Source organism: Oncorhynchus kisutch, linkage group LG11 (assembly GCF_002021735.2).
Source record: "Oncorhynchus kisutch isolate 150728-3 linkage group LG11, Okis_V2, whole genome shotgun sequence".
In the NCBI taxonomy this organism is placed as follows: Eukaryota; Metazoa; Chordata; class Actinopteri; order Salmoniformes; family Salmonidae; genus Oncorhynchus; species Oncorhynchus kisutch.
In genome coordinates, this window is record NC_034184.2 from 6,383,617 (window position 1) to 6,404,143 (window position 20,527).

At 43.7% G+C, this 20,527-nt stretch overlaps 2 pseudogenes; one reads left to right on the forward strand and one right to left on the reverse strand.

Moving 5' to 3' along the window:
- The window catches only part of LOC116376354 (unhealthy ribosome biogenesis protein 2 homolog), a 43,529-nt pseudogene extending 36,609 nt beyond the window's left edge, over positions 1–6,920 (reverse strand).
- Positions 6,921–13,581: 6,661 nt separating this feature from the next.
- On the forward strand, positions 13,582–17,581 carry LOC109898967 (ATP-binding cassette sub-family B member 10, mitochondrial-like; annotated as a pseudogene).
- Positions 17,582–20,527: the final 2,946 nt, after the last annotated feature.

Below are 20,527 nucleotides of genomic sequence, written 5' to 3' on the forward strand. Positions count from 1 at the left end.
TAGACTGTAAACTCTCCTTCCAGACTCACATTAAGCATCTCCAATACAAAATAAAATCTAGAATCGGCTTCCTATTTCGCAACAAAGCATCCTTCCTCGTAAAACTGACTATCCTGCCAATCCTTGACTTCGGCGATGTCATTTACAAAATAGCCTCCAACACTCTACTCAGCAAATTGGATGCAGTCGCCATCCGTTTTGTCATCAAAGCCCCATATACTACCCCCACTGCGACGTATATGGTCTCATTGGCTGGCCCTCGCTTCATATTCGTCACCAATCCCACTGGCTCCAGGTCATCTATAAGTCTTTGATAGGTAAAGCCCCACTGTCATGGTTGTCGTTGGTGGAAGAAGGAGTAGACCAAAACGCAGCGTGGTAAGTGTTCATGTTGCAAATGTAATAAACTGAACACCGAATACAAACGAACCTAAACCCATAACATAGAATACCCACCCACATCACACCTTGACCAAACTAAAAATAGAAACATACATAGCAATCTACGGTCAGGGCGTGACACCCACCTTATCTCAGCTCACTGGTCACCATAGCAGCACCCACCCATAGCACGCGCTCCAGCAGGTATATTTCACTGGTCACCCCCAAAGCCAATTCCTCCTTTGGCCACCTTTCCTTCCAGTTCTCTGTTGCCAACGACTGGAACGAATTGCAAAAATCACTGAGGCTGGAGACCCATATCTCCCTCACTGACTTTAAGCTCCAGCTGTCAGAGCAACTCACAGATCACTGCACCTGTACATAGCCCATCTGTAAATAGCCCATCCAACTACCTCATCCCCATACTGTTATTTTTTTCTCCTTTGCACCCTAGTATCTCTACTTGCACATTCACCTTCTGCACATCAAATCAAATCAAATTGATTTATATAGCCCTTCGTACATCAGCTGATATCTCAAAGTGCTGTACTGAAACCCAGCCTAAAACCCCAAACAGCAAGCAATGCAGGTGTAGAAGCACAGTGGCTAGGAAAAACTCCCTAGAAAGGCCAAAACCTAGGTAGAAACCTAGAGAGGAAACAGGCTATGATGGGTGGCCAGTCCTCTTCTTGCTGTGCCGGGTGGAGATTATAACAGAACATGGCCAAGATGTTCAAATGTTCATAAAGGACCAGCATGGTCAAATAATAATAATCACAGTAGTTGTCGAGGGTGCAGCAAGTCAGCACCTCAGGAGTAAATGTCAGTTGGCTTTTCATAACCGATCATTAAGAGTATCTCTACTACTCCTGCTGTCTCTAGAGAGTTGAAAACAGCATGTCTGGGACAGGTAGCACCTCCGGTGAACAGGTCAGGATTCCATAGCCGCAGGCAGAACAGTTGAAACTGGAGCAGCAGCACGGCCAGGTGGACTGGGGACAGCAAGGAGTCCTCATGCCAGGTAGTTCTGAGGCATGGTCCTCGGGCTCAGGTCCTCCGAGAGAGAGAAAGACAGAGAGAAAGAGAGAATTAGAGAGAGCATACTTAAATTCACACAGGACACCGGATAAGACAGGAGAAGTACTCCAGATATAACAAACTGACCCTAGCTCCCCGTCACATAAACTACTGCAGCACAAATACTGGAGGCTGAGACAGGAGGGGTCAGGAGACACTGTGGCCCCATCCGATGATACGCCCGGACAGGACCAAACAGAAAGGATATAACCCCACCCACTTTTCCAAAGCACAGCCCCCACTCCACTAGAGGGATATCTTCAGCCACCAACTTCCCATCCTGAGACAAGGCCGAGTATAGCCCACAAAGATCTCTGCCACGGCACAACCCAAGGGGGGGCGCCAACCCAGACAGGAAGATCACATCAGTGACTCAACCCACTCAAGTGACGCACCCCTCCAAGGGACGGCATGAAAGAGCACCAGTAAGCCAGTGACTCAGCCCCTCTAATAGGGTTAGAGGCAGAGAATCCAGTGGAAAGAGGGGAACCGGCCAGGCAGAGACAACAAGGGTGGTTCGTTACTCCAGAGTCTTTCCGTTCACCTTCACACTCCTGGGCCAGACTACACTCAATCATATGACCCACTGAGAGATGAGTCTTCAGTAAAGACTTAAAGGTTGAGACCAAGTCTGCGTCTCTCACATGGGTAGGAAGACCATTCCATAATAATGGAGCTCTATAGGAGAAAGCCCTGCCTCCAGCTGTTTGCTTAGAAATTCTAGGGACAATTAGGAGGCCTGTGTCTTGTGACCGTAGCGTACGTGTAGGTATGTACGGCAGGACCAAATCAGAAAGATAGGTAGGAGCAAGCCCATGTAATGCTTTGTAGGTTAGCAGTAAAACCTTGAAATCAGCCCTTGCCTTAACAGGAAGCTAGTCTAGGGAGGCTAGCACTGGAGTAATATGATCCATTTTTTGGGTTCTAGTCAGGATTCTAGCAGTCGTATTTAGCACTAACTGAAGTTTATTTCGTGCTTTATCAGGGTAGCCGGAAAGTAGAGCATTGCAGTAGACTAACCTAGAAGTAACAAAAGCTTGGATGAATTTTTCTGCATAATTTTTGGACAGAAAGTTTTTGATTTTTGCAATGTTGCGTAGATGGAAAAAAGCTGCCCTTGAAACAGTCTTGATATGTTCGTCAAAATAGAGATCAGGGTCCAGAGTAACGCCGAGGTCCTTCACAGTTTTATTTGAGATGACTGTACAACCATCAAGATTAATTGTAAGATTCAACAGAAGACCTCTTTGTTTCTTGGGACCTAGAACAAGCATCTCTGTTTTGTCCGAGTTTAAAAGTAGAACGTTTGCAGCCACCCACTTCCTTATGTCTGAAACACAGACTTCTAGCGAGGGCAATTTTGGGGCTTCACCATGTTTCATTGAAATGTACAGCTGTGTGTCATCCGCATAGCAGTGACAGTTAACATTATGTTTTCGAATGACATCCCCAAGAGGTAGAATATATAGTGAAAACAATAGTGGTCCTAAAACAGAACCTTGAAGAACACCGATGCACATCTATCACTCCAGTGTTTAATTGCTAAATTCTCATTATTTTGCCACAATGGCCTATTTATTGCCTTACCTCCCTTATCTTACCTAATTTGCACACACTGTACATAGACTTGTTCTCTATTGTGTTATTGATTATATGTTTGTTTATTCCATGTGTAACTCTGTGTTGTTGTTTGTGTCGCACTGCTTTGCTTTATCTTGGCCAGGTCGCAGTTGTAAATGAGAACTTGTTCTCAACTAGCCTACCTGGTTAAATAATTGTGAAGAAAAAAATACACTGCTGAGCGTCCTATGAAGAACAGGCTGTCGGCGCTCATCCACTGCTGAGCGTCCTATGAAGAACAGGCTGCCGGCACTCATCCACTGCTGAGCATCCTTTGTACTGCCACTGGAGGAACAGGCTGTCGGAACTCATCCACTGCTGGGCGGCAGATGACAGCCAGGAGCTCCTCAGCCTGGCGTAGGTCAGGAGAACAAAGGAGATGAGGGCCTCGTGTGCCTTCCTAACCCGTGGCTCTGTGCAGTCGGAGTTGATCCATCCGGCCGACAGCAGCTCGTCCACGTCCGGCTCTATGATCAGGTGGTTGAGACTGAGCAGGGCTTTTAGACAGTGGTACCATGCTGATATAATGGGATTGGCATTGTCAAACAACATCTTAACCACCTTCCTATAAAAAATCAACTGAACCTCCTTGTTCTTTATCCTGTCAGCCAACACATTGTAAATGTCTCCCGTCAAGCATAAATTCAAGAGGTTCTCCAAAGCCAGCAGAGCTAAGCTGCAGTTTTCACCATCAAACGTGTCTTTGAGAGTCACCACGTTTATGAAATCCACGGCGGTGATTAACTGTGTTCTTTATTATCCTCTCCTTTACAGTAGGCGACCAGTGAGAACCTGAAGAGCAGCGGGAGGGAACTCCACCTGACCCCGTAACAGAGAGCGGTGTCACAGAGCTTTGTAATTACTGAGTGGATTAGGGAGAGTAGGCCCTTCCTTGCCAACCCTTTCTTCATTCCTGGCTCCTCTTTATACGCCTGGAGGTGGTCTGGCAGGAACAGGGCAGACTGCCGGATGGTGTCCACCTTACCACGGATGTCCCTACTCAGGTGCTGGCCAACACATGGGTCATTCTCAGCCATCTAGGCCCTGATGGTCAGTAGGTCCCTGAGCAGGGGGAGGTGCGGGAGCATGTGTGTTGTAACTTGGACAAACACACGGTTGATATTGGCCTGCTACCTCTGGACAGTGAGGTACCTGCTCATTGTAAGAAGAAGGACCTCAAACACCTGTGTCAGGGGGTCTGTGATTTGCAGGATGCCCTTACAGAAGCTCAGCACAGTGGAGACAGATGCTGAGGAGGTCTCTGAGGCAATTCCTGAATCCTTTCAATTATAACCTGGAGAGATTTTTTTGTTTGTTGTTGAAATCATGACATTTAATAAAACAGTTGTATCATCAGTGTAAAATGGGCATGGTTCAGTTTTTCAACCCAGGGTGTCTTGGTTTTTTTTCAGCTTAATGTGAATACCAGAGTAAATGGAAGCCATACTGTACATAAAACAAGGCCTGTGGAAAGGGAGAGATTGACCTGAGTCAATACAGTTCTGAGACAAAAGGAACGTTATCTTATTTGGCCAGCAGAGGGAGTCGTTTCCTTAAAGTTAAATTATGACAACTTGGAATAATGGAGCTGGTGAATGCGCTTGAAATAGAAGTATCCTCATGATTGTGAAATATAAATGTACCATGCCTGGAGTGTACTGGTCAAATAAACTTGTAATCAGATTTTTTTTAAATATAAAACGTAGCCAAATCAAATCAAATCAAGCCTTATTTCTACAGCACATTTCAGACATGGAATGCAACACAATGAGCTTCACAGGAAAAACGAATTATGACAATGAAAGTAAAAACTGAAACATTTACTACACAACAAACATGAGGATAAAAACTAAAGAATAACACGAATGGAATGGCTAAAAAGCCTCTTAAGGAAAAGCAAAGCTAAAAAGGTGTGTTTTAAGGTGTGTTTCAATAATAAATGTAGTGTACTGCAGTTGAACAGCAGTTTTACTGCACTCTTACATTGCAAACTTACTGCAGCAAATAAAACAGTGTTATTTTGGAAGCCGTGTCTACCTCATGCAAATACTGCAATCTTTTTTTGTAATGGTCCTAGGATTTGGGATAGTTAAAAGTCCAGTGCCTGAGGACCTGAGGGACCTACTGGGTACATAACTTAAATGCATGTCTGACATGTATTGAGGTGAACAATCGTGGATTTATTTAAAAACCAATAGAAGATTCTTAAAATGAATTCTAAATCTCACAGGCAGCTAGTGCAGACCTGGTAAACCGGTGTAATGTGTGCTCTCTGTCTGGTCTTGGTCAGTACCCTTGCTGCAGCATTCTGTATATTTTGCAGTTGACCAATGGCTTTTTTTAGGTAGACCAGACAGGAGAGTATTGCACTAGTCAAGCCTGCTTGTAATAAAAGCATGGATGAGTCTCTCTGTATCAGCCTGAGAGAAAACATAGGTAGAAAACATAGAGAGAAACCTGATGAGCTACTATATAACTATAACTAAGGCATAAGATTGTTGCTGCAATGCTGACATCTGTCAAAATGACCTGTCAGGTCAAAGAAGTTAATAAATACATGTGAATGTCATTCATATTTAGTGTGTCATGAGGTTGTAACAAAACTGAAGGAGACGCTAGTAAGAACAAACGAGAATCACATGAACCTATTTGATCAAGAAAGCATGGTGCAGATGAGGCAATGTCTGAACAATTCAAACGCTGCTCATTAAAATAAAATGCACAATTATGTGTTTGTTAGAAAATGGTGTTCTTCTTCATCTTCTATATAAAATGGTGGTCCGCAAACAAACGTTAAAGATATTCTCTTGACAAAACTTTGTCCAATAGGAATTTGCCCTCAGTGCTGGAAATGACACCACTACCAAAGGACAAGTATATTTTGTGGAAATAACAATATAAAGGGCATACTCACAATACATATTGATATAGACTTTATTTTATTGACTCTTTCTCTAGAAGATAACATTACATCATGTGTAATTATTCATGTTTTCTCATAGAAAAACGTAGTAGCTCAAAAGTCTGGGTCAGGGACAAGGGCAAAACAATGAAATTGAGGTATAAAATGCATCTGAAAAGTAGCTAAAATACTTGATAGAGAGATGTTGAAAACAATATGGGGTGATTGTCATGTGAACTTAACATATAAAGAATAAAAACATATATTTTTTTATAAAATCCACAAAATTGACCCTGAGGACATAGAAGTTCCCGTAGTTGCCCAAAGCATGCTAAGCAGTCTGTAATTTTTCTCCAAAAACAGCAGAAGCGTCATTTCCATCACAGTCATTTCCATCACAAACGTAACTCTGATGGAAATGACAGAACATGGTGGAAATTACAAAAATCTATTATGTTATTACTTTTTACTTTTTTTAAACTTTAGGCTTATTTAATCATGTTATAAATTACTTTAATATAGAAAATTATCCAAGGTGTGCACAATTGGAAAACTTTAGTATTATTCTTTGTTTTTAGAAGATGCCACATGAAACAGCACAGAGGTCACAGACATAGAAACAACATTTAAAAAATGATCCTATACGATACCAGGAACATCTGCAAAAAGACAGGAAGAGATACTGGAAGAAAAAAAAGAAGGGAGAAGTGATATCTATCTTCGAGCTTACAAAGAGAGTACAAAGAGGCAAGAGATGGCTATAGAAATCCAACCAACAGAATAGAAGACAGACTTTAAAGAGAACAGTTGCAATGGAGACCTACCCATCAGGCAACACAACACCTCAGTCACCAGATGACCTGCAGCCAGAACACGAGGCCATCATACCTGCCCCCTAACTTACCTGCCCCGGATGCACGCCCTGATACCCCTTCCTCATCATCTGCAACAGGAATGAGAAGTATAATACATATTGGAAGGAAAAAGGTCGCTCAAAAACATAGAGATCTTTGCATGACAAATGCCAAACTTGATAAAGCTTAACAGGAAAACTGAGAAATACAAAAAAAAGTTTGATCAAATCAAATGTATTTATATATCCCTTCGTACATCAGCTGATATCTCAAAGTGCTGTACAGAAACCCAGCCTAAAACCCCAAACAGCAAGCAATGCAGGTGTAGAAGCACGGTGGCTAGGAAAAACTCCCTAGAAAGGCCAAAACCTAGGTAGAAACCTAGAGAGGAACCAGGCTATGAGGGCTGGCCAGTCCTCTTCTGGCTGTGCCGGGTGGAGATTATAACAGAACATGCCCAAGATGCTCAAATGTTCATAAATGACCAGCATGGTTAAATGATAATAATCACAGTAGTTGTCGAGGGTGCAGCAAGTCAGCACCTCAGGAGTAAATGTCAGTTGGCTTTTCATAGCCGATCATTAAGAGTATCTCTACCACTCCTGCTGTCTCTAGAGAGTTGAAAACAGCATGTCTGGGACAGGTAGCACGTCCGGTGAACAGGTCAGGAATCCATAGCCGCAGGCAGAACAGTTGAAACTGGAGCAGCAGCATGGCCAGGTGGACTGGGGACAGCAAGGAGTCATCATGCCAGGTAGTCCTGAGGCATGGTCCTAGAGCTCAGGTCCTCTGAGAGAAAGAGAGAATTAGAGAGAGCATACTTAAATTCACACAGGACACCGGATAAGACAGGAGAAGTACTCCAGATATAACAAACTGACCCTAGCCCCCCAACACATAAACTACTGCAGCATAAATACTGGAGGCTGAGACAGGAGGGGTCAGGAGACACTGTGGCCCCATCCGCTGATACCCCCGGACAGGGCCAAACAGGAAGGATATAACCCCACCCTCTTTGCCAAAGCACAGCCCCCACACCACTAGAGGGATATCTTCAACCACCAACTTACCATCCTGAGACAAGGCCGAGTATAGCCCACAAAGATCTCAGCCACGGCACAACACAAGGGGGGGGGGGGGGGGCACCAACCCAGACAGGAAGATCACATCAGTGACTCAACCCACTCAAGTGACGCACCCAACCTAGGGACGGCATGAAAGAGCACCAGTAAGCCAGTGACTCAGCCCCTGTAATAGGGTTAGAGAAAGAGAATCCCAGTGGAGAGAGGGGAACCGTCCAGGCAGAGACAGCAAGGGCGGGTCGTTGCTCCAGAGCCATTCCGTTCACCTTCACACTCTTGGGCCAGACTACACTCAATCATATGACCCACTGAGAGATGAGTCTTCAGTAAAGACTTAAAGGTTGAGACCAAGTCTGCATCTCTCACATGGGTAGGCAGACCATTCCATAAAAATGGAGCTCTATAGGAGAAAGCCCTGCCTCCAGCTGTTTGCTTAGAAATTCTAGGGACAATTAGGAGGCCTGTGTCTTGTGACCGTAGCGTACGTGTAGGTATGTACAGCAGGACCAAATCAGAAAGATAGGTAGGAGCAATCCCATGTAATGCTTTGTAGGTTAGCAGTAAAACCTTGAAATCAGGCCCTGCCTTAATTAACAGGAAGCCAGTGTAGGGAGGCTAACACTGGAGTAATATGATCACATTTTGGGGTTCTAGTCAAGATTCTAGCAGCCGTATTTAGCACTAACTGAAGTTTATTTAGTGCTTTATCAGGGTAGCCGGATAATCAACTGATGAAGAAAATGGAGAGATAAGATTCCCCAAAGACAAAGATAAAACAGAAAAATGAAGGGAACTCCGAAGAACTTGAGAAGGATTTTATTGTTTCAAAATGCCATCATTGCAGAGTTAAAGCAAAATGATCAAAACAGGTGCAGTGCCAAGGACAAACAAGTGGCTTCAAAAATGCTCAGAGGCAACATCCTGAGAATGGCCTGGTCAAAGCTGCAAACAGAGAATTAGGATTTTCAGCAAAAGCATTGAGGGAAACAGGCCAACCAGTCTTCAATACTCCAGGAAAAAGCAGTGTAACATAATTAGCACAGCCACAGAAGAGAAAATCACTAGATTCTATGAACGTGATGTCAACAGTAGAGCAACAACAGGGGGAAAAGGACACACTAATGAGGAACAAGAAAAAAAAGCTTCTTGAATGGCACAATTCAGAACCTTTATCAGGATTTTAAGAGGGAAAATTCAGATATTAAAATGTCCTACCATGAATTATTTAAAATACATATTTTGGGGTTGTCAAGTCAACAGTCCAGGATAGGGAAACATGCCACATGCAAAACCCAAGCCAATGTCCAGTTCATGGCAGACAAACTACAGTATCACAAAATTACAAAGTTGCAGCAACAATGGGAACCTTACTGCTCTAGAGGAGATCTGCATTTGAGGAATGGGCCAAAATACCTTGTGAAGACTTACTGAAAATGTTTGACCTCTGTCATTGCCAACAAAGGGTATATAACAAAGTATTGAGATAAACTTTTGTTATTGACCAAATACTTATTTTCCACCATAATTTGCAAATAAATTCATAAAAAATCCTACAATGTGATTTTCTGGATTTTTTTCCCTCATTTTGTCTGTCATAGTTGAAGTGTACCTATGATGAAAATTACAGGCCTCTCTCATCTTTTTAAGTGGGAGAACTTGCACAATTGGTGGCTGACTAAATACTTTTTTGCCCCACTGTACATTCCTGAATAATACGATCGCAGCTATCATCGGATATTATTTCTAGACAAATCAAAGATGATTATAATACTGGTAAAATGGTGTTTCAATACATTTTAATTCCTGAAAGCTTGCCGGGATAAAGTGCCCGAAGATGTAGAATCACCCAAACACTGAATTTGTTAAACCATTTTACTGGAATACCCCTCGGAATAGGAAATCGCATTAGCAGAGTTTTAGTTATGAACGAACTCCGTCCATTCACCAAAATGTTTTAGATAATGCAAAAAAAACACACACCATTTCATTCCCACTATTTTGACTTTAATCAATTAAGTTTTGTTTAATTGGAAACACATATACACATGGTTCATTTACGTTTGAAAACCAGGAAATAGCTTCAGAAAGAGGTCTCCTTAACGCTAGCGCACTTGAGTTGTCATTGTTCTTGCTTTTCTGTCTCTTAGACGCTCGCTAAATGTCTTGCAGAATGGGACTGTTGCTGTTGTCAAGATGTCTAGGCGTAAATCTTTTGAAACGCAAGGTTCAATCACGTACACATAGACTAGTTTGATTAGAATGCCAGACGTCCCGTGGGCGAGAGGTAAAGTGGAAAAGGAACAGGTTCGAACCGCTTTTACCCCGGCGGAGATGCACCTCTCTCGTGCATTGTGTTCCACTTGCATAGTTGAGGAGCTCATGGACAACCACGGTAAACTTAGCCAACTACAGCTCCTCCACAGACTCCGAACAAGCAACAGAACAAGAAGTTGACAGCAAAGATCTGCAATCAACAGAAACAAAACAAACTCCAACTTGCGTCTGTCGGGTAGAACATGTTCACTGTACAACAGGGACAACTTCTAAAATGACAAACGTGGCACTGAAATAACACTGTTATCACTAACTTGTGCCTGTGTAGGGTTGGGTTCATTACAACCTTTATTCCTTACTTAGGCCCTATTTGTTGTCATGAAAGTTTATATATATATATTAACAATAATGAAGTAACCCAGCTGTGCTCTGGACACCATATGTGAACTGATTGCCCCCCATCTATCTTCAGAGTTCGTGCTGCTAGGCGACCTAAACTGGAACATGCTTAACACCCCAGCCATCCTAAAATCTAAACTTGATGCCCTCAATCTCACACAAATTATCAATGAACCTACCAGGTACCACCCCAAAGCCTTAAACACGGGCACCCTCATAGATATCATCCTAACCAACTTGCCCTCTAAATACACCTCTGCTGTCTTCAACCAAGATCTCAGCGATCACTGCCTCATTGCCTGCATCCGTAATGGGTCAGCGGTCAAACGACCTCCACTCATCACTGTAAAACGCTCCCTGAAACACTTCTGCGAGCAGGCCTTTCTAATCGACATGGCCGGGGTATCCTGGAAGGATATTGATCTCATCCCGTCAGTAGAGGATGCCTGGATATTTAAAAAAAATGCCTTCCTAACCATCTTAAATAAACATGCCCCATTCAAGAAATTTAGAACCAGGAACAGATATAGCCCTTGGTTCTCCCCAGACCTGACTGCCCTTAATCAACACAAAAACATCCTATGGCGTTCTGCATTAGCATCGAACAGCCCCCGTGATATGCAGCTGTTCAGGGAAGCTAGAAACCATTATACACAGGCAGTTAGAAAAGCCAAGGCTAGCTTTTTCAAGCAGAAATTTGCTTCCTGCAACACTAACTCAAAAAAGTTCTGGGACACTGTAAAGTCCATGGAGAATAAGAACACCTCCTCCCAGCTGCCCACTGCACTGAAGATAGGAAACACTGTCACCACTGATAAATCCACCATAATTGAGAATTTCAATAAGCATTTTTCTACGGCTGGCCATGCTTTCCACCTGGCTACTCCTACCCCAGACAACAGCACTGCACCCCCAACAGCAACTCGCCCAAGCCTTCCCCATTTCTCCTTCTCCCAAATCCATTCAGCTGATGTTCTGAAAGAGCTGCAAAATCTGGACCCCTACAAATCAGCCGGGCTAGACAATCTGGACCCTTTCTTTCTAAAATTATCTGCCGAAATTGTTGCCACCCCTATTACTAGCCTGTTCAACCTCTCTTTCGTGTCGTCTGAGATTCCCAAAGATTGGAAAGCAGCTGCGGTCATCCCCCTCTTCAAAGGGGGGGATACTCTTGACCCAAACTGCTACAGACCTATATCTATCCTACCGTGCCTTTCTAAGGTCTTCGAATGCCAAGTCAACAAACAGATTACCGGCCATTTCGAATCTCACCATACCTTCTCTGCTATGCAATCTGGTTTCAGAGCTGGTCATGGGTGCACCTCAGCCACGCTCAAGGTCCTAAACGATATCTTAACCGCCATCGATAAGAAACATTACTGTGCAGCCGTATTCATTGATCTGGCCAAGGCTTTCGACTCTGTCAATCACCACATCCTCATCGGCAGACTCGACAGCCTTGGTTTCTCAAATGATTGCCTCGCCTGGTTCACCAACTACTTCTCTGATAGAGTTCAGTGTGTCAAATCGGAGGGTCTGCTGTCCGGACCTCTGGCAGTCTCTATGGGGGTGCCACAGGGTTCAATTCTTGGACCGACTCTCTTCTCTGTATACATCAATGAGGTCGCTCTTGCTGCTGGTGAGTCTCTGATCCACCTCTACGCAGACGACACCATTCTGTATACTTCCGGCCCTTCTTTGGACACTGTGTTAACAACCCTCCAGGCAAGCTTCAATGCCATACAACTCTCCTTCCGTGGCCTCCAATTGCTCTTAAATACAAGTAAAACTAAATGCATGCTCTTCAACCGATCGCTACCTGCACCTACCCGCCTGTCCAACATCACTATTCTGGACGGCTCTGACTTAGAACACGTGGACAACTACAAATACTTAGGTGTCTGGTTAGACTGTAAACTCTCCTTCCAGACCCATATCAAACATCTCCAATCCAAAGTTAAATCTAGAATTGGCTTCCTATTTCGCAACAAAGCATCCTTCACTCATGCTGCCAAACATACCCTTGTAAAACTGACCATCCTACCAATCCTCGACTTTGGCGATGTCATTTACAAAATAGCCTCCAATACCCTACTCAACAAATTGGATGCAGTCTATCACAGTGCAATCCGTTTTGTTACCAAAGCCCCATATACTACCCACCATTGCGACCTGTACGCTCTCGTTGGCTGGCCCTCGCTTCATACTCGTCGCCAAACCCACTGGCTCCATGTCATCTACAAGACCCTGCTAGGCAAAGTCCCCCCTTATCTCAGCTCGCTGGTCACCATAGCATCTCCCACCTGTGGCACACGCTCCAGCAGGTATATCTCTCTAGTCACCCCCAGAACCAATTCTTTCTTTGGCCGCCTCTCCTTCCAGTTCTCTGCTGCCAATGACTGGAACAAACTACAAAAATCTCTGAAACTGGAAACACTTATTTCCCTCCCTAGCTTTAAGCACCAACTGTCAGAGCAGCTCACAGATTACTGCACCTGTACATAGCCCACCTATAATTTAGCCCAAACAACTACCTCTTTCCCAACTGTATTTAATTTTTATTTATTTTGCTCCTTTGCACCCCATTATTTTTATTTCTATTTTGCACATTCTTCCATTGCAAAACTACCATTCCAGTGTTTTACTTGCTATATTGTATTTACTTTGCCACCATGGCCTTTTTTTGCCTTTACCTCCCTTCCCACCTCATTTGCTCACATTGTATATAGACTTGTTTATACTGTATTATTGACTGTATGTCTGTTTTACTCCATGTGTAACTCTGTGTCGTTGTATGTGTCGAACTGCTTTGCTTTATCTTGGCCAGGTCGCAATTGCAAATGAGAACTTGTTCTCAACTTGCCTACCTGGTTAAATAAAGGTGAAATAAAAAAATAAATAAACTTTCGGTTTTGATTCTTATATTTTATCAACGCTATCCTCCACAGCGGCTGTGGGTTTCCAGTGCTGGCCCAAGTCCTTGACACCATCTACTCCAGCTCCTCAGAGGACTTCAGTGCCTCCCTCTGCTCTCGGTGTATCACGCTCTTAGGGGTGTTTCTCTGTGGGGGCGCTGCCAATGCAGCCCGTGTCTACCTCATGCAAATATCAGGTGTGTGTCACCATTTGCTTCCAGTGCATGCAGAGGTTTCCATAGCGATTACACAGGTGACTGACTATGAGGGAACTTAACTTACTTTACACTTTGATGCCATACAGAGGAAATGTGTTACACAATTAGGTTATGACTCTTGCAGGGCAACATATTGTAAGAAATCTACGCGTATCCCTATTTTCCACGATTCTGAGGCAGGTTTCTTTGATAAGACCCGTACCGGGGAGCTCATTAACCGCCTGTCTGCCAACACGGCTGTCATCGGGCACTCCCTCACTGACAACCTCTCCGGTGGGCTCCGCGGTCTCGCTCAAGCAGCAGCTGGGATCAGCATGGTGGTGAGAAACAGTTAAACTGGTTTGTTTTCTCTGTACTGGTGTCAGTTCTAAGATTGTGAGTCACATCAGAATGTAAGTCAACTGGTTTATTGTCATGAGGAAGATGTGATTTTTTTCATCCCTTCAGGTACGGCTTTCCTCGGGTGGACACTACACAACTTTTAAAATCCTAACATCGCTGAGCCTCTCACATAGTTGTTGTAGTTGTTTGTCTTGCCAACATTGTAGCGCACACACACTAAAATAGTGATCAGCTATGGCTCAAAGCAGCCTTGTAAACGTCCAGTCAGACATTCACTCTTGCCATACAGAGTTGAATTGAATAACATTCCTTGTGAACTTCAGACCTGTAACGATTTGACACTTTCGCTTTGGTTAAATGCAAGTACAAACGCATACTATTAGTAGCCATTGCTCCTGCTCGAGAGTACATTATGTGATGCAAAACGTAATCTCACTGGTTTCTCTAGTGAGCTCTCATTTACCATTGCTCATCACCGCTCTCAAAACTTGTTGTACATCTCACACTACAAGGGCATTGCCGATTTTGTGCCGATAAAATAAAATGTATTTGAAAATATTGGGACGTCTGTGACTAAAGACGAGATCGGTAGCCCTCAGATTGCGTCTTTGACCTGCAAACATTAAACGAGTGTAGGTGACGGCCTCGTGCCTACTCAAACGCATCTCGAAAACTTGTCTGGAACCGCTAAATTATGGCCAAAATCGTGTCATGTACACCCGACTTAAACGGCTCCATTTTTCTGGTTACTCTACGTAGATTGTTGACTGTCTGTTTGATCAAAGTTCTTTATCACAACAACAAAAAATATTGAATTGAAACCAATTGATCAGACTGATACTCTGTTCTGTCCTCTTGTAGTTGGCAGAAGAGCGTATCAGCAACATGAGGACAGTTTGTGCGTTTGGTAAGGAGCTGACAGAAGTGGCCAAGTATACAGAGAAGGCCAACTACATTCTCCACCTGGCCAAACAGGAAGCTATTTTGCTGGCCGGGTTCTTTGGAGTGGTGAGCATTCAGCCATTCAATGTTGCCCAATTTTCCCTAAAATGGTTGACATTTTGTCAATCACGCCAGTTGAAGTGTACTCCACCCCTTTGGTCTTTTGAAAGACAGGAATCACAGTTGTCTGATCTGTGATGGAAGCTTGTGTTTTTCTGGCCCTGGCCTATGTTCCTTCAGGGCCTATTGGGTTGTAACTGCTTTCATAGGTTGTTTTTTTAGACAGGACTCAGTGGCAACATCATCATCCTCTCTGTGCTGTATAAGGGAGGGCTATTGATGGCCACCGAGCACATAACTGTGGGAAAGCTCTCTTCATTCCTCATGTACGCCTTCTGGGTGGGCATTAGCATTGCAGGTAGGGTGCATATAATTGTCTCATTTCCAATCCATGCATTCTGAGGAAAACCCCAGCTCATTAATAAATGAACAAATCACACTTAAATAAAAAACGGATTCTCAGTTGCTTAGCTCATCTAAACATTTGTTTAATTGTCTGTTTGGTTGAATAGGGATGAGCTCGTGATACTTTGAGCTGATGAAGGGTTGTGGAGCAGGGCCACGGCTGTGGGAGGTACTGGACAGGAAGCTTGATTTCCCCCTTAATGGTCAGCATCATTCCCCTCTAATTCTAGACCACACTGAGACAGTATTGTGCAAAACACCATAGCTACAGCACACTTCACAGTCCTCTGCATCTAAACTGGCATGTCCTTTTTCCACCTCATTTCTCTATAGAGGGTATTGTGCTGAGGCCGGAGCAACTGAAGGGTAATCTGGAATTCCAGAATGTCTCCTTTGCCTACCCGACCCGCAAAGATGCCCCTATCTTCCAGGCTCTGTCATGGCCGTGGTAGGCCCCAGCGGATCGGGCAAATCCACCCTGGTCTCCCTTCTGCTCAGGCTCTATGACCCAGACTCAGGTGAGGACTGCAGCCATCTCTTACAGCAGCTTCATGCTCTTACAGCATGAAGCTGCTCGCATTTCCCTACACTCGTATTAGCATCTGCTAACCATGTGTATGTGACCAATAAAATGTGATTTGATGTCACTGTGTGCATGTGTCTTACATTTCATCAAGTCTTCTGATTTTGAGATCCCTGTTTTGCTCTGTAGGTGTGATCACTATTGACGGGCATGATGTGAGAGATTTGAATCCTTATTGATTGAGGAGTCACATTGGAATTGTTAGTCAGGTAATGGGTCACATGATGGCATTATTAGTTGACCACATGTTCCCATTGTTGTGGCTGAGCTGGTGTTGTGAGGTGTGGTCTGTCCCTGTACTCTGTGGGTCTGCAGGAGCCTGTACTCTTCTCCTGTTCCATCGCTGAGAACATTGCCTATGGAGCGCCCGACTTTAACACGGTCACAGTTCAGGAAATCCACCGGGCTGGACAGATCGCCAATGCCTACGAGTTTGTCCGAGGTTTGTCCGAAGGCTTTGACACAGTGGTGGGAGAGAAGGGTGTTCTACTGTCAGGTGAAAAAAATACATACATTTCCTAATGATGGTGTTGGACTTCATTGGACATTCTCAACCCTGAATGATCTGACTACAGACATATGGGTTTTGTTATGGAGTTCTTCATCATATCTTCTTTAACAGCTGGAATGGAATGACTTATTTTACTTGAACCAACAGGTGGTCAAAAACAGAGAATTGCTATTGCAAGGGCTCTGCTCAAGGTAATATAATTACACCCGATTGCATGTGTCAACAATGGATGTTTTTAGTTATATGAGCTAAAGTAATGTTTACTTCCTCGTCTTCCTTCAGAACCCTAAGATACTTCTACTTGATGAGGCTACAAGGTAAGCGATGTGCATAATCACATCACATGTTTTATTTCAGCCTCTTCTTCCTCTTCATTTTGGACAGTTAAGCAAGGTCAATAAGCTGGGTGATGTCAAACAACCCAACAATATCATGTGAGCTATAACCAGGGTTAACGCAAGTAACCTCAGGTTATCTGATAACGAGTAACGTCTCTCGCTTCCCAATAGTGAGAGACCGAAAACAAGTATTTGAAAGAGAACTCAATGGACCCCTGATCTAATTCTAATCAATTAATTTTAACTTACATTTTTTTTTAATAATAATGTTTCCTCCCCTATTCTCCAGTGCCCTGGATGCAGAGAATGAGTTCCTGGTCCAGGAGGCTATGGAGCGGCTCATGGATGGAAGAACGGTGCTGATCATCGCCCACCGCCTCACCACCATCCAGAACGCTGACGCGGTGCTGGGCCAACGGTGTGTAGTGGAGTGTGGTCAGCACGCACAGCTCCTCGGCAACTACCAAGGCCTCTTCAGGAAGCTGATGGAGAAACTAGCCTTCTTCCAAGAGGGGAAAAGCAAGCGTTGAAAAGAGCAGAGGACAGGGGAGTTCTTTAAATGTAGAGAAAGTGCCTTTACAGTAGCTGTGTGGTGATGTGCTCTGCTACACTCCTCAGTACGTCAGTGTGTGAATCAGATGAAGCTGCATGTGCATATCAAATAGATCATGGATGATTTTGGACGTGTCAAATGTGAGTACTGCAGATATCTCATATAACTGCTGGGATTCATTTTGAGATGGTCAATGGGGTTGGCTTCTCTTCTTGAGGACACCCAACTCATTGCGGATCCTCAAGAGGTTAGTTTTTCCTGAAAATAAGAAGGACATTAAAACTCTGAAGTATGGCACGTAAATATTGTCAATTAGGCGGATCTATTTCCAAGACACGGCAAACATACAGAGAACTGAAATACAAGCTACATTGTCATAAATGTAGATGATAATCAAATAACATCTTATATTCCAGGTGATAAAGCAAGGAATGAACCGCCACTGATCAGTTATGAAAATGATGTGCCTATCCATGAAAATATTCTGCTATTCAAAGGTGCTTTTGGGACTTTGCTACCAGTTTGGTGAACATGTCTGAACAATCTAACATTCAGTAGGTAAAATTGAATTCAAATCTATGTATTGCCCTAGCTAACACACCGGACTCCAATAATCAACTAATCATGATATTCAGTTTAGAATGTAATTCATTTAATCAGCTGTGTTTTGCTACGGGTGGGGAAAAAGTGTGACACCACTCTGGCCCCCCTTGGACTGGAGTTGCCCGGTTCCTACATCACTTTTACTCATATCTATATAAAATCTCGAATTGATATTCTGTGAATACTTTTTCAAATTAACCCCCACTAATAGCCCTACTAATACAGCAGATGCAGTACTGACATTACATGACAGGTTTATATCATACTCAGTCATCACATATTCTCAGAAAATATTTCCTTATACCAAAAGAGGGTGCTATTACCCTATTGATTTTTTTTCTCTCCAATCTGTGTGTGTAAAGTGTGTTTAAAAAAGTTATCATTTTACCTGAACTACACTGAACAAAAATATAAATGCAATATGTAAAGTGTTGGTCCCATACTTCATGAGCTCAAATAAAAATTCCCAGAAATTTTCCATATGCACAAAAATAGCATTTTTCTCAAATTTTGTGCACAATGTGTTTACATCCTAATTGGTGATCATTTCTCCTTTGCCAAGATAATCCATCCACCTGACAGGTGTGTCATATCAAGAAGCTGATTAAACAGTGTGATCATTACACAAGTGCACCTTGTGCTGGGGACAATAAAAGGCCACATGCAGTTTTGTCACACAACACAATGCTACAGATGTCTCAAGTGATGCAAGAGCGTGCAAATAGCCTGCTGACTGCTGGAATGTCCACCAGAGCAATTGCCAGATGCTTGAATGTTAATTTCTGTACCATAAGCTGCCTCCAATGTCGTTTTAGATAATATGGCATTATGTCCAACCGGTCTCACAACCACAGACCTCCACATCAGAGAAGTATTTCTTTCTGCATTAAAGCTCTTTTGTGACAAAAAGCACATTCTGATTGGCTGGAAGAACTTGACTGGCCTGCACAGAGCCGTGACCTCAACCCCATTGAACACCTTTAGGATGAATTGGAGCCAGGTGTAATCGGCCAACTTCAGTGCCTGACCTCACTAATGCTCATGTGGATGAATGAAAGCAAGTCCCCGCAAATAGCCTGCTGACTGCATAGGCCCACCCACTAGGGAGCCAGGCCCACCCATGGCTGCGCACCTGCCCAGTCATGCAAAATCCATAGACTAGGGCCTAATGAAATTATTTAAATTGACTGATGTCCTTATATGACTGTAACTCAGTCAAATCTATGAAATTGTTGCATGTTGCATTTATATTTTTGTACAGCATAATTTCAGTTCAGATATCTGGGCTATCCAAAACAATTCCTTGGATTTTTGCCTAATCCTAATACACTACATGATAAAAGGTATGTAGACACCTGCTGGTCGAACAGCCCAAAATCATGGGCATTAATATGGAATTGGTCCCCCCTTTGCTGCTATAACAGCCTCTCCACTCTTCTGGGAAGGCTTTCTACTAGATGTTGGAACATTGCTGTGGGGACTTGCTTCCATTCATCCACATGAGCATTAGTGAGGTCAGGCACTGAAGTTGGCTGATTACACCTGGCTCCAATTCATCCCAAAGGTGTTCAATGGGGTTGAGGTCAAGGCTCTGTGCAGACCAGTCAAGTTCTTCCACACCGATCTTGACAAACCATTTCTGTATGGACCTCGCTTTATGCACGGGGCCATTGTCATGCTGAAACAGGAAAGGGCCTTCCCCAAACTGTTGTCATAAACTTGGAAGCACAGAATCGTCTAGAATGTTATTGTATGCTATAGCGTTAAGATTTCCCTTTGCTGGAACTGAGGGGCCTAGCCCAAACCATGAAAAACAGCCCCAGACCATTATTCCTTCTCCACCAAACTTTACAGTTGGCATTGCACATGGTGATCTTAGGCTTGTGTGTTGATGCTTGGCCATGGAAACCCATTTCATTAAGCTCCCGACGAACAGTTCTTGTGCTGATGTTGCTTCCAGAGGCAGTTTGGAACTCGGTAGTGAGTGTTGCAACCGAGGACAGACGATTTGTATGCCCTACGCGCTTCAGCACTCTGCGGTCTCGTTCTGTGAGCTTGTGTGGCCCACCACTTTGGGGCTTAGCTGTTGTTGCTCCTAGACGTTTCCACTTCACAATAACAGCACTTACCATTGACTGGGGCAGCTCTAGCAGGGCAGAAATGGGATAAACTGACTTGTTGGAAAGGTGGCATCCTATGACGGTGCCACATTGAAAGTGACTGAGCACTTCAGTACAGGCCTTTCTACTGCCAATGTTTGTCTATGAGGATTGCATGGCTGTATGCTCAATTTTATATACCTGTCAGCATCAGGTGGGGCTGTAATAGCCAAATCCACTAATTTGAAGGGATGTCCACATACTTTTGGCCATGTAATGTAGGTCAGGCCATGAAGTGCAGCCTATCTGTCATGAAAACAGAGGCGCCAAATTAATGTGACTAGAAGAGACCTCTAAACCTCATTAAAG